A 13,247-nucleotide genomic window follows, 5' to 3' on the forward strand; every position below is an offset into this window, starting at 1 on the left:
TTGCTTACCGTTCACCCTTTCTTATAGTTGTAAATATTATTCTTTATATGAATGCACAATACTTTATTTAACCATTCCCCTGTAGATGGACATTTGAGTTTGTTCCATTCTTTCACTATCATTAGTAGTCAGCAATGAAAAATGCTTCATCGTTATGGTTTGCACAAGTGTAAGGATATATGAACGATAAATCCACAAAGTGAAATTGCAGGGCTAAGGGGTATCTGCAGTTGTAATTTTGATAGATTTTGGAAAATCACCTTCCAGAGAGGCAATCTTAATAGCGACGTAGGACTGTGACTCTTTCCCCATGGCCTGGCCAATGAAGTGTTATCACAATTTAAAATTCTAACAGGGTGGCAGGTAAAAATGGTGTAGTTTTAATTCACATTTCTTTTTTTATGAATGAAGTCGAGATGTATCATCCAATCCTGCTTGTTTCTTCTGAATTCCTGTTAGATTATGCCCCTTGAACTCTCATAATTTTAGGCAACATGAAATCATATGGGGGCTGTTCAGAAGGTCAGCCCCCATGTAGGACCCTCCAGCTACCAGTGATTGTGTTTGGATATCAAAGTTGACACAGCTCACCTCATGTGTGGCTCTCTTTCTCTTGGAGATAGTTCAATGTTTAAATGAGAGTTTCATAACTGTGAGTTTGTATTTTCTTCAGATAATTTACATATTCTAAGATTACCTGTTTTATTAATTCATTTGTTTTCACTCATCATGCCAAACATTTTTTTCTTTCCTGTGTAAGTTCTTTGGAATTATGACTAAAGAGTACTATTTTCTATTATCACAAGCCTGCAATTCTCCCCCCATTTCCATCAGATGAAGAACAAAAAATCGAGGGTGTTCTTATCAAAAATGATCTTTTGGATATCCTCTTTTCCATTGCATTCTCTCTTATATAGATGGATGTAGACGTCAACATGTGAATGTGCTCATATAGGCACTCAACATTCATCCAGTATTCATTGAATGCCTACTGTGTGGCAGGCACTGCTATAGGACCTACCATTGTCTGTTGCAGCCCAACAAAGACATTTGAGTATTCATCAATCTTACCTACATTGTGTGTGGGTAGAAGAGACTTTGAAGGGACAGCACATATTGTACAATCTATCAAAAGATCAACTGGCAATTGGGACACCGAGTTCTATTCTTGGATTTGGCCTTATCTTGCTGGATCGAGCAAGTTCTTTCATCTCTATGGGCCTCAGCTTTCTCATCTGTGAGAAATGTAATGTTGACTAGAATAGATGATATTTACATCCCTTCTAGTTTTGACATTCTAAGATCATAATGCCCATATGCTACTTTTACAATTTAAAAAAATATACAAGAATCCACATTTAAATACTAACAAAAATAATTGCCCCCCCTCCCTTTTGTGGATACCTCTCTAAGGATTCATATTCATTCTTTTCCCATCTGGAGATGGCAGGACATGCATTTTCCACAGTGATATATTAGAATTTGTCATTATATGTAAACATTTGCATTAAAAAATCTCCTAGGACATTATTCAACATTTATGACATATTTTTGTTGAAGTATCTGTGAGTGAAATGTCACAAATATAAATCTCAGCAGAAATCTTTAATAATAGGTTCTGGAGAAGGCCAAAGTGTCTGGGGAAAGGATGTCAGAAGCAGACAATGTGATGATGGGCTGTATTCTTTAGGAATATCTAGACCCTTGCTATGGAAGGATCAGCATCCCTCAGATGGCAGATATTATAGTCCAACTCTTCTTCTGGAGGCAGGACACCTGCCTATGAACGTGGATGCAGTGATTTATTTTTGCAAGATGCTTATGAACATTACACAGTATCACTTTATCAAGTCACCCTCACCTGGGGGTTCTCCATACTCCTCTTCTGATCTCTGTTATATTCACCCTGGGTTATTCTTCAGGTTAAGCTATTTCGTGTGTCATGGCAGTAGGTCAGACTGTAAACTCAGTTTTGAAATAAGCCAGAGAAAGATAAGTGCCATATGATTTCACTCATATGTGGAATTTAAGAAACAAAACAAAGAAAGAACAAAAGAGACAAAAAAACAGATTCTTAAGTATCGAAAAGAAACTGGTGGCTACCGAGTGGAGGTGGGGGGCGGGAGGTATGGGTGAAACAGGTGATGAGGATTAAGAGTACACCTGTCTTGATGAGCACTGAGTGATGTGTGGAATTGTTGAATCACTATATTGTACACCTGATACTAATATAACACTGTACGTTAATTTTACTGGAATTAAAAAAATAATTTAAAAAACCTGTAAACTCATTTAAAAAATTTATCCTATTTCAGTGACTTTCAATCAATTTTGGACGAGTTAAATACTTTTATTGTCTTTAATGCAAAATACTTAGATTAATGATATTAATGTATCACTTATTACTCTGGATAAAAAATATCTCCTATTATTTTCAAATTAACATGACTTAGTGGGAAAGAGTGGGTTTTTGGAATCTTGTTTTAAATACCAGTTTCATCAATTATCATTTGTAATTCATCAGCCTTATATTTATCTGAGCTTCAGTTTATTTCTCAAACGATGATACTGGTAATTTTCAAATTGTCATGAGGTTAGAAATAATGTGTGAACATATAAAACTATCTTAACACAGTAGGACTCAATATATTTTAGTTGTTTTATCATTATCATTATTATTATGAATGATCAGCTAAAATAGCCACTAGCAATTTTTCCTCTGATTTTTTCATGTAAGGCAAAAATTAGGAAATTAGGTCTTGTTTTTTTCTTTTTAATTACTTATTTGTTTCTGAGAAATATTTATTTCTAATTGCTATTTGAAAACATCTAGCAACTTATATGAGGAACGTGCAAATACTGGATGAATTCAAAGAGGGATGAATCACTGCTCACACGCTCTGCTAATTGATCACTTTGTACGCAAAGTAGTGCATGTATTCCTATGCCAAACGCAGAGCTCTTTAAAATTTTTTTTCTTTTTCTCTTTTTGATAGAGACAGAGCCCAACTGGGGGAGAGGCAGAGAGAGAAGAAGACACAGAATCCAAAGCAGGCTCCACGCTCCAAGCTGTCAGCACAGAGCCCAACAAGGGGCTGGAGCTCACAAACTTAGAGATCATGACCTGAGCGAAAGTCTGACGTCCAACGGACTGAGCCACCCAGGCGCCCCCCCAGAGGCAGAGCTCTTTAATGAGATATTTTCCCCATGATTGCTGTTCTAAACAAATTCATTATCATACAAAAACAACATCATATTTTATTGAATACAATTGGACTTTTCTAGTATGAAGTTTGAAGACTTATGAAGAAAGCAATTTTGTTTTTAAAGGAGAACAGGAGACCAAAATCTCAGAACAGAGTAATAGTCTAGAAAAGAGGCGCAAGGATGCGTTTCAGAGCTCATTTAGCCTGAAGGACGTGACGCGGCGTTGTTCTGAGCAGAGCCTCTAGGTGGCAGAGGAGCACCGCGCTACGGCGCAGACTTCCCACCGCCGCCGGCGCAAGTGGCCACAGCACCCAGCGGATTTCATGGTCCGCGCACACGGAGTGTAAGGTGGCAGTACCCATTCACCGAAGTTATTAATTATGCGCTTCACATAAATGGTTAACTTATACTTTTAGGCCAGTGTATACCCCTATTAAAAATAGTTACTTAAATGTAGGAGAGCAGGATGTGTAATATAGCACATCAATTTTTAAAAAGACAAACATTCTTGGGAGATTGGCCTCAGTATTTCCTTTTTTTTTTTTCTTTTCCAGCCTTTTAGTATTTTAAAACCAATGATTTTTTTTTTTTTTTTTTTTTGCAGATGGAGAGATCTTAAGAAATGGCCTGAGAGCAGAGTGGTTAAACTTCAGACTCAGAACTCTGTGTGGTCTGGATCTGAATCCCTGCTCCCACGTTTGCTGTGTGTTCTTGAGGAAGGTAGGTGCACTCTCTGAAATTTGATTTGTAGTCTGGACAAAGCCGCGGTGCCTCTGTTATTAGGCGGTTGCGCAGGTTAAACCCGCAAACGTGGTAAAGCACAGAACGTGACGCATAGGAAAATGGCAGAATTTGAACCTGAGGAGATACTAATACAAATTAGATTGGTTTATTCAAGTTGAAAGGCATGCGTCATCAGAATGTGAGACATTAGTAGGCTCTGAGGCAGTTACCAGGCATCCCAACAGCTTTTCATATGTTACTCTTTAAATGAAAGAATGTGCCTAATCTCCATTTCTCCCTGACAAAATGTGTTGGGCGAGGGAGGGCTGGTCACAAAGTTCTGACAGACAGGAAGCTCAGGGGCACAACATAAGCACACCACTCTGACATAGCTTCTCAGTAGGAGAATTCTGGTACTTTCTAAAAAATGAGCATAAGTAGTCTTGTCGAAGACGGCTGACTTTCAAAGAGGAGAGGGAAGAGGAGGTGCGCTTTCCCTGATACCTGGTACAGCGCCTTGTGATACCAGATTCTAGTGAAAGTTGGTGCCCTAAAGAAGCACCTACCAAAGGAATCATAGGGAAGTCACAGAAAGTGATATTTTGAGTAGTTTTTCTATAACAAATGGAAAGGAACTCTTATAAAATGCAGGCCTCTTGGGATGAATATGACATGTTAAACCAGTATAATTGCAGCAAGGTGTGAGAGGCAAATCTTTATTTAAATCCCACTTGCCTCCTCTTTCTGTATTTTGGCCTAATTTTTTTCATTCTCCGTGAACTTTTCACCCATAAATTAATTGGGAAGCACATGGATAGTGATATGAGAAAACAAAGGAGGCAGACCTCTAAGTACTTTCCTAGGTGTTCACAGACGCATCTACCTGAAAATGAATGGAAAAACAAAACAAACTTTGGTTCTTACTTAGAAACAGCAGCACATCTAAATGCCAATATTTAACTTACACTCTGTTCTCCATGCCCAGGGGTGTGAAGAAGTGGGGAAATGTGGCCTTTCTTCTCTGCTTTTCCTGCATGGAGCAGAGTTAACAGGCATGTTTTGGGGTTGGGAAGCCTTCCGGGACAGGAACCTTTTCTGTCTCACGGATCTGCCTCCCCAGGGCAGCTGGCCAGTCCTGCTCTTCTCTGCACTGCACCACTGAACTGGCCTGCACCCTGTCCTCCCCCTCCGCACCTCTCATGGCGAAAGGATCATGGGGTCCCTGTGGACCTGAGGCAGGGAGCCGTCTGTGTAAAGCAGAAGTTGCAGTTGTTGCCCATTCCAGTGCGGCTTTTTCATTGCTCGTTTGCAAGTTACACATAAGGGGAAGAGTCCCTGTGTTCTTTGGTTTTGAAGCTTGTGGAAGTATTACGTAGGCATCAGTAGATAGTGCTTTAAGTAGTGGCTTCAATTCATTCAGATTGCAGTTATTTTGTGCCTATTCCATGCTGCATGCTGTCAGTACCAAATAGAGTAAAACATGGTGCCTGCTCTTAGATGCTCATGGGAGAGAAGTGGACAAAGACAAAAGGGGTGATTACGTTGCCCACACACCTGGTACATGGTTAGCCTACTGTTTTCCTGGAATCATTCTCTTTGAGAGCTGTGGTGATGGGCAATGAATTAATTGTGGAGGTGGTGTGGTGAGGTGAGGGAAGAAAAAGGAAGAGAAATCAACCTCACACATTATTTCAAGAATATCTCAGCACTGCATATCACGGAACAACCTCTCGAGCAAAAAATGTCAGTAGTCGGGCCTTGTATATTACAATCTACTTGATTAGGAAATTACTTGCAGGGATATAGGGGGCACCCTGGGGTGTCCATGATGACTTGGAATGAACGCGTTTTCTTTATCAACTGCTGTCTCTCTCTGTTGGGAACATCCATTATTATATTTACAATGTAGCCTCTGAAATCTGAGACAAGACCATAGGAAAGAGATAAAAATTTCATTTTAAAAATTTAGCTGGAAGGAGGAAGAAGGGAATTGGTTAGGATGTGGGGATTTTAAGGTCTCCAAATGTATTGTATGAAAACTTTTTATGTGATCACGGAAAGAACTCTGGGATAGTTTGAATTTATTGTCTCGGAAGTAGCAGATGTATGAATAGATTTAATTGTCTTAAAACAGTGCGATCTTAAGACAAAGGTCAATATTGATACAATGCTTGGATGTAGCCTTTTGGGATAATGACATTTTCAGATATGAGATTTGTTTTTGCCATCCCTTTTCTTATAGGTAATCATAATGTTACCATATGTGTCAATATTACTGGAGCCTGTTATTCATGTTTTTTGAATGAGATATGAAACACCAACAAGGTGCAAACTACCATCTAGAACATGAGGGAGAAATAGACTCATTAGATGATCATAAGCACATGAATAAATGGGGCCATCCGTCTTGCTTATAGAAACTGGGGGGTTGACTCTTCGAATATTGAGAACAATTGAATATAAGTAATTGTGTGTGTGTGTGTGTGTGCGCATACGTGTGTGTTTGCGTGTATTTCTACAAGCCAAAATTTATAATGTGCTTCTGCCATCTTTATTAAAAGTCTTTAAAATGTAAAAATATGAAGAAACACGTATTTATCTGAAGCATGAAATACCCCCCCCCCAGGAAAACCTTTCAAAATTTCATCTTTGTCCTAACACCCGGGAAGTGACAATCATTCATCACCTATAATTAACACATCCTTTCTTCCCTTTCCTCCCCAAGCACAAGGATTGCAAAATGAGTCATGCGGTTCCGTAGTAAATAACACTGTCTTCAGCAATTTATTTCCACGTCTGGACACATGTATCATTTAATTTGTCAATTCTGAAAATTTATTCTGCTCAGTTTTTATTCTCAAATGCAAACATACACGTACCTGATACTGCAAATATGGAATGAAAATCTTTGTTTTGTAATATTAAGGAAAGCTCTGTTTGTTTACAGACCTTTAATTTCAATATGACAACATGATTTATCAAAAGCAGCACAGTATTTAAGGTGAAATAGTTTTATGAAATGCAGAGACATCCTCTAGTTGAAGAAAGATCATGGGACTAATATAGGCATTTAGTCTACTTAATTTTATATTCGTGCGAAGCTAATCATTGATGAGTTCCCTCCTCCAGAATGGGTGTTCGAATTAATAAAACACATTTTAGTATTTAGTGTGCTAGGCTATCATGTAGAATATATGCTCAATCAATATACGGTTATTTAAAGTCAATTTTGGATTGTCTTCCTTTAGGGAAAGTAGCATTTGTGTAGGTAATCCACAGTTATTTGTTCTAGTGTCTTAATGTTTGTTTATTTGATTGTCAGTGATTTTATTGAAATGCATGGGAAATCAAAACTTTATATACAGGACATCCAATCATCTAACTGAAAATTAACTCAACTGGCTTTTTGGCTTCCATTTTGGGATTTGATAGTGTCATTTTTTGGAGAAATACAAATCGCCAACATAAGGTAGATAGTCTTTATCCCTTTCACCAGGTTGGATGGATGATAAAACACTTTGATTTAAAATGATAAGCAAAAGATCACAAATACATATATAGCAGGAGAGTAACTGACAAATGATTCTATTAATATCTCTATTTAATTGTGGCAATGGAAGTCTGAAACTTAAACAGATTCTCTTACTGTTAACACTTTTTCCATGAGTAATTAACAGGTAGCTCTATTATTTTTAATTTTTTATTATTTTTTGTTTTTTGAGAGAGGGAAAGAGAGAGTGATTGCAAGAGGGGGAGGGGCAGAGGGAGGGACAGAATCTCAAGCAAGGCCCCATGCTCAGCGACCAGTGAGATCATGACCTGAGCCGAAATCAAGAGTTGGGCACTCAACCGACTGAGCCACCCAGGTGCCCCAGATAGCTCTATTATTTTTCAAGTTCTTCCCAGTCTTTAGGGCAAATGAATGATAAAAGATAGTAGGTAACTGAAACAGTTAAATTACTTTCTCGAAAATTCTAACCAGTTATGTGCGTGCTACATAATCAAGGCCAAGACAGGTAGTTTAACTGAAATAGATAAACAATTCCTTTGGTTTGCTCATATAATTAACATTTGCCTGTCTCTGAGAATGTGTTCTGTTTCTCAGTGTTATATTTTCTGTCAACTTCAGAAGGAGCTCTCTTAGTTTCAGGAAAAAAAATGTAAATTAAATTCAGTGTCTTTTTTTATCCTTAAAACACATCTGTAGGCCATCCGGGTGACAAGTATTATCAACTACAAGTTGCTGAAAGATGAAATTGGATTTTACCAGTGGCCCTGAAAATGATGACCTCTTGAGTTACTCGCTCTAGTGAATTGCTCGGCTCTCACACTACTGGGTTGAACGGATGTTTATTTTGTCTGTTTGATGAGTAACTCCTTTCCCTTGAAACTCTTTCTGGTGTTCCCAGAATTGCAAATTGTTGGAGAGTCCTACCTGTGGCAGGTGAAGTTCCTCCAGACCCTGCACTGTTCTCCAGACCCCGGGGCGGGGCGGGGGTGGGGAAGGGATTATGCTCATATTCCTACAGCTCTACTGACACTGGCCCTTCCAAATGAATGCTTAATTAAGGACAAAGATAAACATGAAGAAGTCTCCCAAAATGTATAGGAATTATGTTGGTAGGCATTGGTTTTATAGTTCCAAGCACCACAGGAACACGGATAATACATAATTACTCAAAGGATAACATTTTTGTCTCTGACCCCAATAGTCCTGCCCAGTCCTATACCCCTTAACTAAGAAGCCCCCTTCTCATCCTTTCCACATGGTCATTTTTGATTTTTCAGCCAGTGGAAGAATCCCACTTGTGTTCTCGTTGGACATCTCAGTGAATTGGTAAGACCTCGGTTTTCCAGCGAGGAGTCAAAGAATGTGTGCAGTCTGATTTTCCTCTTTTTAGTCATTTCCCCTTGGAGGTCTTGCTTAGAAATTGCTCACTGTTAATTTCAGCTGTGGCACTGTGTGAGCTTCTGGCTCGCAATGCCCATCAGGGTTTCTCTCCCTTCGTTCACAAAGAACCCTAGTTTGGCAGTGACTTTTATTCCCTTTTTCTTTTGAGTGTACATACCTTTAAATGTGCAAGTGTCAGCTCGACATTTTCATAACTTGGATTGAAAATAACATAGAGGATGCATACCTGCCATGCCCCTGTGACCCCCATTTACTCATAGGGTGTTCTGTACTCATAATTTACTGACGAAAAAGAAAATAATGCTATTGCTTGATAGCTCACTGCATTTAGGATTCTCAGATATATGGATGAGCCAGGGTCCTAAGGAAAAGTTGCATAAACTGGAGTCATAAAAAAAGCATACTGCTGAGACTGTCTTTGAAAATATGTAGCTTAGAATAAAGGGGCTGATTTTGCCATGGCAGTAAAATTGCAGTAGGTCAGCTCCTGCAGTTTTGATTGCTGCTTAGAATTTCAGAATTCAGACGTTATGAAAATGCAGGAGCGGTCCACGTGTGCATTCAAAAGATATATAGTTTAAAAGGCAAAAAAAAAAGTTCAGATCACTCTGGAATATCTCTTTATACACAGTGTAATATTCTCTTATTTATATTTTAAATCAGATTTTCTAGAACATTGGCATGTAAGAAATTGAACGGCATGGAAATTGCATAATTTAATTATAAAACTTTTTTACTTGCCAAGAATAGGAACAATTCTTATTAAACAGGACAGCTAAATATTACATTATATAATACCATAACTCACACAATAAGCCAACTTCAACCTAAGAAATTAGTTTTGCATAAGCCCGGCTATTAGTATCAGCTGCCAGGGGACTGATGTGTTCATTATTATTCTTCTCCCTTGTTGAGGTTTCAAGGTAGTGGGATTTCTTAACAGAAGTTCTTGTGAGAGTAGGTAAAATAGTGAAGGGCTGAGAAAATTTCTGAGAGGTTCTAGGATTGCAAAATTGCACCCTGAGCCAGAGGAATGCTCAGAGATGTTTCACCAGCAATGTTATGGGGGAACAGACATAATACCTTCCACACCAAAGGCTAACGGCCAAAACATCAGGAACTTTCCCTGCTGAAAAATACACGGTGAGATAAGTCAAAAGCAAATAAGCAGACTATTTATCTTTAATGTTCCACTGGAAAATGACTGCTTTAAAAATAAATATTGTGTGCCCAGGAGAGGGGAATTACTTGGTAGTAACTGACTCTTGAATGGGCTTTCATTACTTCCTCATTATTTCATTTAAAACAAGCTTTTAATTTGCTATTTAAAAAAAAATAATGTTATCTGGAGATGTTACCATGGTAACCATGCCTTAGCAACCAACCATGAGTGCCGCCCAAATAGTACTCAAAAATCAGAGAGTCCAACAGTAATAACACAGTGAAACTGCCCCCATTCTCACCTGTGGAAGCTCTAAACAACTAGCTGGTAATGAAAAGATGGAAAAGAGGGAAGGACGACAGCATAATCTTGAGTGGAGGGAATTGAAAGGAAAAGGGATTTACAAAATTATGCCCATGGCAGGTTCTTTTCTTAAAGTGATCACGGCATTTTGAAAGTTAAACTGGAAGGAATCAAAATCTCTGTTTGGCGTGGGGGGCACAGCCAACAGAGAAAGCAAGTCCAGTAGATCGTGTAAGAACTGGCTCGGATAGGGGTCGGGGAGGCTCAGGAGGAAAGAGAATGCCCAGACCGTGGTGTAGACAGACACCTTTCCAAACTCCATTTTAAGGCCATATTCTAATGTTCCAGCATGTGTGCGTGTATGAGCACATGTGTGTGTGTGCGTGCGTATGTGTGTGTGTGTAGGGAATTGTTTCTCAAGTTGAGTCAAAACTAGGCTTCAAAATCTGGTTGTGTTTGACAGAGGGTGTGCCCTTTCCTCTCAAGCATATATTTACATGTGAGTGTAATTGAGGAGTGAGTTACATTTAAAAAAAAAAAGCTTTTAGGCAGTTGTTTTTAATGCAGGGACCCTTGAGAGAAGACTGTAGGCCCACGGTTGTTATTTCCTAAGTAGACTTCTCCAGTAGGTTTGTTTATTCTACCTCCTATGGATCCCTTGAACTCATTTCCTCCTCCCTGTTTCCACTGACACCACTTTTGGCTTTGGTTCTTATCACCTTTCTCCTGCCGGCAGTTGCTCTTCAGCATTTTCTCCCTAGATTCCATCCTTCTGTTACTTTGTGGGCAAAGTGATTGTACTATAATGCTAGATTGATCACCTCACTGTCTTAAAATCCTATAATGAATTCTGACTGCCTTTTGGAACAAATCCTCACTTTATCCTTCCTGATAAGCCCCTGCTTACTTCTGGCCTCGTAGGTTGACTGATCCTCTCTCATAATTTACCCTCCACCATTAACAGATCTTCTAAGTTCCTGATCTACCTGATTTCCTGCCTCCCCTTCTCTGTGGGCCTGGAATCCTGCCTTTTCACCTCCCTCTCCATCCCATGCTTCCTTCCAACCAGCAAGAGGAGAGCAGTTGAAAAAGCAAACCATGTAGCTGGTTGGCTTCATAACTATTTGTCATTTATTGAAATGGCAACCTGTCAAAAAACCTTTTCTGACTCATTTTCCCAATCAGTTGATACAAAGAGCATTATGCTCTTTCTCAGTTTCATTGGGAATATCAGTTCCATTTACTACAGTACATTGAAATTCATTGATAAAATTTTATTCTTCTAGTAATGACAATATTATTTGCATGAAACAATGTAAATGAGAAGAATACGCATATTATTTTGTAACATTTAAAAAATCTGGTCAAACTAAGAAACTCAGGTCAAGTTCCACTAATTGGCAACAACGGTGGTAACACTAATCTTCATCTTGTAGGCCTAGCAGAGGCATTCACAGTGAGGTAGTTGGGGGAAGATAGCTGTGAGGAGAATGACCAGATTCTCTCAGAGTTATTTGGGGAAATTTGTGTCATACGAGAGTGTAGTCTGGATAATATCTGGTTCTCCCTTCCTAATGAATTTAGAGAAAACTAGATGGCTCTCAAGCTCCAGTGTGTATCAGAATCACCTGAAGGGCTTGGTAAACCATCGTCACGTCCCAGTTCCAGAGTTTCTGAATTAGTAGGTTTGGGATGGGGCCTGAGAATGTGCATTTCTAACACATTCTCAGCTAGCGCTAATGCTGCTGGTCTCGGGCTAGATTTTGAGACTCACTCGGCTAATGACTCTAAAAGTGCTCACATTCAACTTTGTGCATTTAGGGCGTAATTATAAACATGCCACTGCCCTTTGAGTTATACAGTCACTTTTGTAACATGTAGGTAGGAAATAGTTACAACATACAACATAAAAAGGGAACTAATGTCTTTTGTTAGTTTCAACAAAATGATTTAATACCTTTTTCCTTAAAAAGAAAAAAAAATACACAGGAGGGTAAAAGCAAGAGAGAATTGTTGCAAAAGTCCCAACAAGACTTGAGTTTAGGCAGCATGAGTGAGCTTAAAAATAAAAATGCATGCACATATACCACTTTTTAATCCAATATAATGTTCCTTCTTGATTGTCTGATAAATAAGCCACAATACACTTAAGGGGTATCAGTTATGGTAGAGATGGTTGTGTGATTTTCAAAATAGCTGAGAATTACATTTAATAATAGTAATAGAGGGGCACCTGGGTGGCTCAGTCGGTTAAGCATCCACCTTCGGCCCAGGTCATGATCTCACGGCTTGTGGGTTCGAACCCCGCGTCGGGCTCTGTGCTGACAGCTCAGAGCCTGGAGCCTGCTTTGGATTCTGTGTCTCCCTCTCTCTCTGCCCCTCTCCCACTCACGTTCTGTCTCTCTCTCTCAAAAATAAATAAACATTAAATAAGAGTAATAGAAAAGAAAGATGATTTTTTTTTGTTGTGGGAAATAAAAATAAGAGAATTAAATTATCATATTCTTTTTTTATCATTCTCAGTCATTCATCATGCAGTAACACTAGCAAGAATCAAGCTTGTTTTCTTCTGTAATTCATTTTCTCACGATGGGATAAGTGATAATGGAATGAATAAACATCAGTATTTTTTTCAAAAGCAATTGTTAGGCTATGTCCAGAGTTAAGTACACATTCAACTCAATTTTGTGTTCTTCTCTCACTTCCATTTGCAGTATTGTAAACATATATTTTTTTAAATTTCCATCTGATCTCCCTTTGTATTGTCCATTCCCACATGAAGTTTAAAGTATTATTTATTAAGGCAAGAACATCTACCAGTATATTCTGTAAATGTTTTCAGCTTTAATAAGGATGAGATGCTAAGGCTTTTCTAGATAAGTCTCAATGATCTAGAAAATGCAATTAATCAGAGTAGCTCATTCCCTGAGATTTGGGTGC

Source organism: Lynx rufus, unplaced genomic scaffold (genome assembly GCF_022079265.1).
Source record: "Lynx rufus isolate CCGP_SWC_20201006 ecotype Redwood Valley unplaced genomic scaffold, mLynRuf1.p SCAF_4, whole genome shotgun sequence".
Classification (NCBI taxonomy): domain Eukaryota; kingdom Metazoa; phylum Chordata; class Mammalia; order Carnivora; family Felidae; genus Lynx; species Lynx rufus.